The sequence below is a fragment of the Talpa europaea genome (assembly GCF_964194135.1).
Source record: "Talpa europaea genome assembly, chromosome: 14".
Taxonomy (NCBI): domain Eukaryota; kingdom Metazoa; phylum Chordata; class Mammalia; order Eulipotyphla; family Talpidae; genus Talpa; species Talpa europaea.
The window spans coordinates 39,972,053-39,978,174 of record NC_140082.1 but is presented as its reverse complement, the minus strand read 5'-3'; positions in this window follow the sequence as shown (position 1 = coordinate 39,978,174).

Genomic DNA, 6,122 nt, shown 5'->3' with positions numbered 1-6,122 from the left:
AGCCACATGATATGTAGCTTTTTGGTAACTTTTCTTTAACTTGATATAATGGTTCAAAGTTTCCCGTATATTGTGGCATCTAGCAATACTTCTTTGCTTTCTATGGCCCAAATAATATTCCATTGTATGGATTTGCCACATGTGATTGTCCATTTATCAGTTAATGAGCATTTAGGTTGTGCCACTCTTTGATATTTAATATTCTTGTGAAAATTCATGTACACATTTTTGTGTAAACATATATATTCACTTCTGTTGTGTATTTACTTAGAACTGGAAGTGCTGGGTCCTATGGTAACTCTCTTTGACCTTTTATGAAACTCCTAGGACATTTTCCAAAGCATCTAAACCAGTTTTATTCCCCCTTCTAGTATACGAGGGTATCAATTTCTGTTATTAGCAATACTTGTTATTATTATTTTTTAATAGAAGCTGCCCTAATGGGTGTAAGTAGTATCTTGTGGAGATTTTGATTTGTATTTCTCTGATGAATTTTGAGCTCTCCTGTAATTTGGGGCCATTTTGTGTGTTTTCTTTGGAGAAATGTCTATTGATATACTTAGCTCATTTTTAATTTTTTGTCTTTTATTGCCTTTATTTCTTTTACTGTTTTTAGAAGATCTTAATGTACTCTGGATATAAATCCTTTATCATATATGATTTGCAAATATTTTATCCCATCCTGTAGGTGGTAATTCTCTTTCCTGATGGTGTTCTTTGAAACAAAAGTTAGTCTTTGATAATGAGTGACCGTGAGTGATTTAGGCTTGGGTGATCATATATTCAGGTTGTGCCCATTTAATTGTTATTCGTAGCCTCTCTCACTCTCAAAGATATTATAATGTGGACAGTACTATATTTTATAGTACTGTATTTAATGCTAAATTTTAGATGTTCCATGTAACTTTGTTAATAAATTTGTTATTTAAATTCTTAAATATGGGCCTCCCTGGTGGCAAAAGGGGTTAAGTCTCAGCACTATGAAGCAATCTGCAGTCAATGAAGCTGGAGTTTGATCCCCAGACAAAAGGTGACCCACAGACACAACAGACCTCTCCTCTCTCCCCTGCTGCTCCCCTCAGCAGTGTATTTCAGTGTATCTGCCTGTTCTGCTCCCCACTCTGTCTCTGGTGAATCCTCTCACCCCCTACACCTCTGGCCTACACCCCAGCTCTTGTATGCATAAATAAATAAATCTTAAAAAAATTAAAATAAATACGGTCAAACTACATTTAAAAGTATATAAAGTTTTATAATTATTCTAAATTTATTAGAATTCTAACTGACCACTAACATTCATTTCTTTGTATGCTTTATGGTATTGCTACCAACAGTAATTTTTCAACTATTACTTATAGCTCTATAATTCTAGAAATCCATATATTTAGGAAAGTAAAAAATTTATTTTAAAATCATAACTTCTTTTATGAAATCTTTTTGAGTAGAGTATGGAAACCATGAAATAAAATTTATGAAATATATATATTCATCACCTGTCATCTGACAATCAGTTGTTTAATATATTCAATGTGTTCATTATATAATCACTTCTTCTTGTTTTTCTAAACTCTAAATCTCCAGGACTCTCCAAAAATTCATACCTGGAAATCTTTCAGGAATTGTAGGGTGGGTGACAGCATGTCAATCCCAACCATTCAATAAAATTCCATCTTAGAGTTGGTCATGACTTAAAACTATGAATAAAATTGTCAAAGTGCCTTTTGTGATTATATTGTGTCTTTATATGTAAGAACCGGTAAAACAAAGTTGACTTATGCATAATATAGATATAGATGTAACCTAAATAAGATCATCATCTTTCAATGTTTAAAGCAATCACTCAAGCCCTGTATTCAAATAGGCAGAATCTATCATCTCTTTTTTGAGGTATAACTATATCAAATCACTCAAGAATCCTAGGCACAGATTTCTGTGGGCCAAATAGTCCTGTCAACAAACCTCAGGAGAAAGAATTAAATCATTTCTGACACTCGTCTATTTTCTGAGGGTGCTATTTCTATTATGACCACATGGGGACACTGTTGGAAGCTAGTTGTTTTATACCGTTCAATTCCTATTCATCTAAAACTAGCATGAAGCCATGCTCTGCTGCTGTTGTCTCTATGCCCTACAAAAATAGATTACAATGACTTTGAAGGATCTGCATTGCAGTGTGTCTAACTGCATCCTCTTTTTGAACGTCACTATATGTCTGGATTTTATAGATGCAAAAACTGACTAAGGTGCCAGTTAGTGGTTTGTGTTCTAACTGGCACCAGTTAGAACTTCTGGACAATCCTGGAGATTTAGAGTTTAGAAAAGCAAGAAGTGATTATATAATGAACACATTGACTAACTGGCACCAGTCAAACTCAGATTTGACTGAAATTTTAGTCACCCTGAGTAAGAGTTCATATACAAGGGTACATAATCCAGAGCTTAATGGTAGGACTACTGGATATTATCTAAAGGTCCAAAGAGTGAAACTATTTAATTTATAATCCATCCACAGATTAGAATACTAATATATTATACTTATTAAGTGATCAAAATGAGCCAGTCATGGATCTAAGCATTTTGTTTCTTTACTCAGTTAACCCCACAAAACCCTAAGACTAGGTAATAACATTATAGTTCATCTACTCTAAGATACACTCGTTATAAGTCATTCCACTATTTTATGCACCATTAAGAAATTTCTGCCAGTTAATCTACAACACAATGCTTTCATTCTAATTTCAGAGATATTAAAATGTTGGGTAAATGTGTAATAAAGTAAACTATTATAATCCCCCATTTTATAGGTAAATAAACTGAGCACAGAGAGACTAAATTACTTGACTAACATTTTTTTAAAGGGGACTGTAAGTACAGGTAGAATAGTAACTAGGGTCATCAAGTTTCAGCTTGTCTACGAAGATCCCCATTTCTTGGAAAAATATAACTTTCTGATAACATTTTAAAATAAAATTACATGAAAACCCTTAAAAAAAAACCTATTGATACACCTCAGAACACATGGAGGGCTGTCTAAAGACAGACTTCAAATCATGGGAAACATTTCTATTAGGACCAAAAGAACCTCTTCTATTCTGTGCTACAGATCTCTGAGCTGCAAAGTATCTTAATTGAAAGGTTTGTATCTTCTGAGATGCTTTAGGTAAACAAGTAGCTCTGACAACTTTTCTCTTTCCCTTATGATATTTTCCTAAGCAATTGCTGCTCTTTGATGAATCAGTTAAAGTCATTTGTAACTGTTTGTAAGCAAATGTTTTAAAAGGTGGATGTCATCTTTTGGCATGTGACTCCAATGTTCTTGCAGTTTGACTTCGTATATTTCACATTAAGTTTTCTTTCTCTTTTTGAGAAGCTAGGTTTCTAAAGTTGGTCTTTGGGCCTGATTCTTGCCTTAAAAGTATTTAGTGTGCTTCCTAAAATACAGAGTTCTGAACTATAGCTAGACACACATATATTGCATCATTGTTCATTTTTGTACAATGTTTGCTTTCTCCTCTCAAGTGTAGCCTACTACCAATTCACCTATAAATCATCACCATAGTCCCTTGTGCTCTTCCCTCCCCTAGTTTGATCTCTCTCCCTTACCCTCCCCTGCAGAATGTTTCTGATTTATAGTTGCCTGCCTCTGATTTATAGTTGTTTTTCCTGATCCCTTATTTGGTTCCCCTATATTCCTCCTGTAAGTGAAGCATTCTGATATTTTTCTTTTTCTTTCTGGCTTATTTCACTGAGCGTAATCCCTTCTAACTCCGCACATGTTGCTGCAAATGACATGAGTATCTTTTTTGATTGCTGTCTATCCAAAGAACACAAAAACATTAATTCAAAAGGATACCTGCACCCCTATGTTTTTTGCAGCACTATTTACAATAGGTAAGATATGGAAACAACCCAAATGCCCAAAAATAGATGACTAGATCAAGATGTGGTTTATATATACCCAATGTAGCTAGATTTATTTAATCGGATATCTAGGGGTGGTATTTAGTAATCTGCATCTATTACATACTATTTGGTATGCCTTAACTTGGAACCCCCGCTAAAGAGCTTTACTACCTGTGTGCAATAACCATAGAATTCATTACTTCATTACCACCAGAAAAAAAAAAAATCTCACCTAGAGTTCTAGAGTTAAATACTGATAATGCTTTTATTTCTTAATTTGGTTACATGCTATTTTTAAAATTAGATTACAAAGAGTTTTGAGTTACTTCACTGTGGTTTTTGATTGTGATCCCACCTGTAACAATTCCTATGAACTTAGACCCCCAACACTCCTCTGAACTCAGATGCATAATCAGCAGTACAGAAGTACTAATTTCTCTTCTAATCACATTTAATAGTAAATCATATCTTCTTTTCTTATGCAAAAGTCAACCACCTCTTCTGCTCCCCACTCTGTCTCTAGTGAATCCTCTCAGCCCCCACCCCCCACCTCTGGCTTACAATCCCAGCTCTTGTATGCATAAATAATTAAAATAAATCTTATAAAAAATTAAAGGAAGAAAGAAAAGATCATTTGAAGAGGCAAGAGGGAAGTGAGATTGCTCTACTGTATGTGTTTCTCCTCCTCAGAACCATCTGTCACTCACTCCCTGACCAACTACTGGCAAAACACTGCTCCCACCCAACTATAGTGACTAGGAATTGTGGGCAGAAAGTCTGCCAGAGGTTTCAAGGCAGAGGAAACCAGCCTGTAAGTGGGTGGGGATTCACATCTGGTCCCACTCAGGGTGAAGCCCACATTTTCTCCCTGGGTCAAGCCACTTCTGCTTGGTCTGTGGCAACCCAGCTGGCTAAGGAAAAGAGAAGCCTGTTTGAAGAGCCTTATAGCTAAAGACACAAAGACATCAAAAATCAGGCTTGCTCCTGTCTGCTCCAGGCTTCCAAAAAAAACATGGCCTCTGTAATTTCAAGATTGTTAGAATAACTCATATCACAGCCCAAGCTATAGCTTTACATGTTAATAGCTATTCAATTTTCATTTGTTGAATTATTAGTTACCATTGTCATTCCTTCAGTTATGAATATGTGGCTGATGTTGGTGAGACGGACCTCACTTTGTTTTATATTGTGTGATGTTATGCTGGTTAATTACTTTGTGGTTATGAATACATTTCCTATTTGACAGAGCCCTGATGTGGGGGGTCTGTGGGGACCAGGAGGTCCTTGACGTCTTGTGGGAAAAGAACTTTACAAAGCACCAGAATAAAACCAGCAGCAAGTTTATTAGGACATGAAAGTATACCACACAAGAAAAAAAATGGACGGTCTCAGAAAGTGGGACAGCTGCTTCAGCAGTAAAGCAGTAGGGTTTTTGACTTTCCAGGTGGGGAAGAGTCCTTCTTAGTTATGCATTTCCTGCTCCCATCTCTCCTCCTGATTCCCAAACTAACTGGATCCCTCCCTCTCTCTTTTCTGCATTTGAGCCTGGGGAAAACTATAGTTAAAAAACTCTTCCTAGGACATTCCTGGTGGTGCAAGGAGTTAAGACGCTGCACTATGAAGCTGTCCTCAGCCGCTGCAGCATGAGTTCAATCCCTGGCCAGGGAGGTGACCCACATGATGCAGCAGACCTCTCCTGTCTTGCCTGCTGCTCCCCTCAGCAGTGTATTTCAGTCAATCTGCCTGTTCAGTTCCCTACTCTGTCTCTGATGAATCCTCTCACCACCTTGCATCTCTGGCCTGTACCCCCAGTTCTTGTATGCATAAATAAATCTTTAAAAAAAAAAAAGACTCTTCCTAGATTTCCTGGATTGCTAGTCCTTGAAAGAAAACCATAGCCCAGCTGCACTGTCAGAAGTAGAAATGCAGGGACCTCCCTGGTGGTGCAAGGCGTTAAGCACAGCACTGTGAAGCTGTCTGCAGCCTCTGCAGCACCCTGGCCTGGCAGGGAGCTACCCACATGGGTCAGCAGACCTCTCCTGTCTCGCCCACTGCTCCCCTCAGCAGAGTATTTAGTCAATCGCCTGTTCTGTTCCCCACTCTGTCTCTGGTGAATCCTCTTACCCCCTACACCTCTGTCCTGGACCCCAGGTCTTGTATGCATAAATAAATAAAATAAAGAGAAGAAGGAAAAGGAGAAGAAGAAGGAGAAGAAGAAG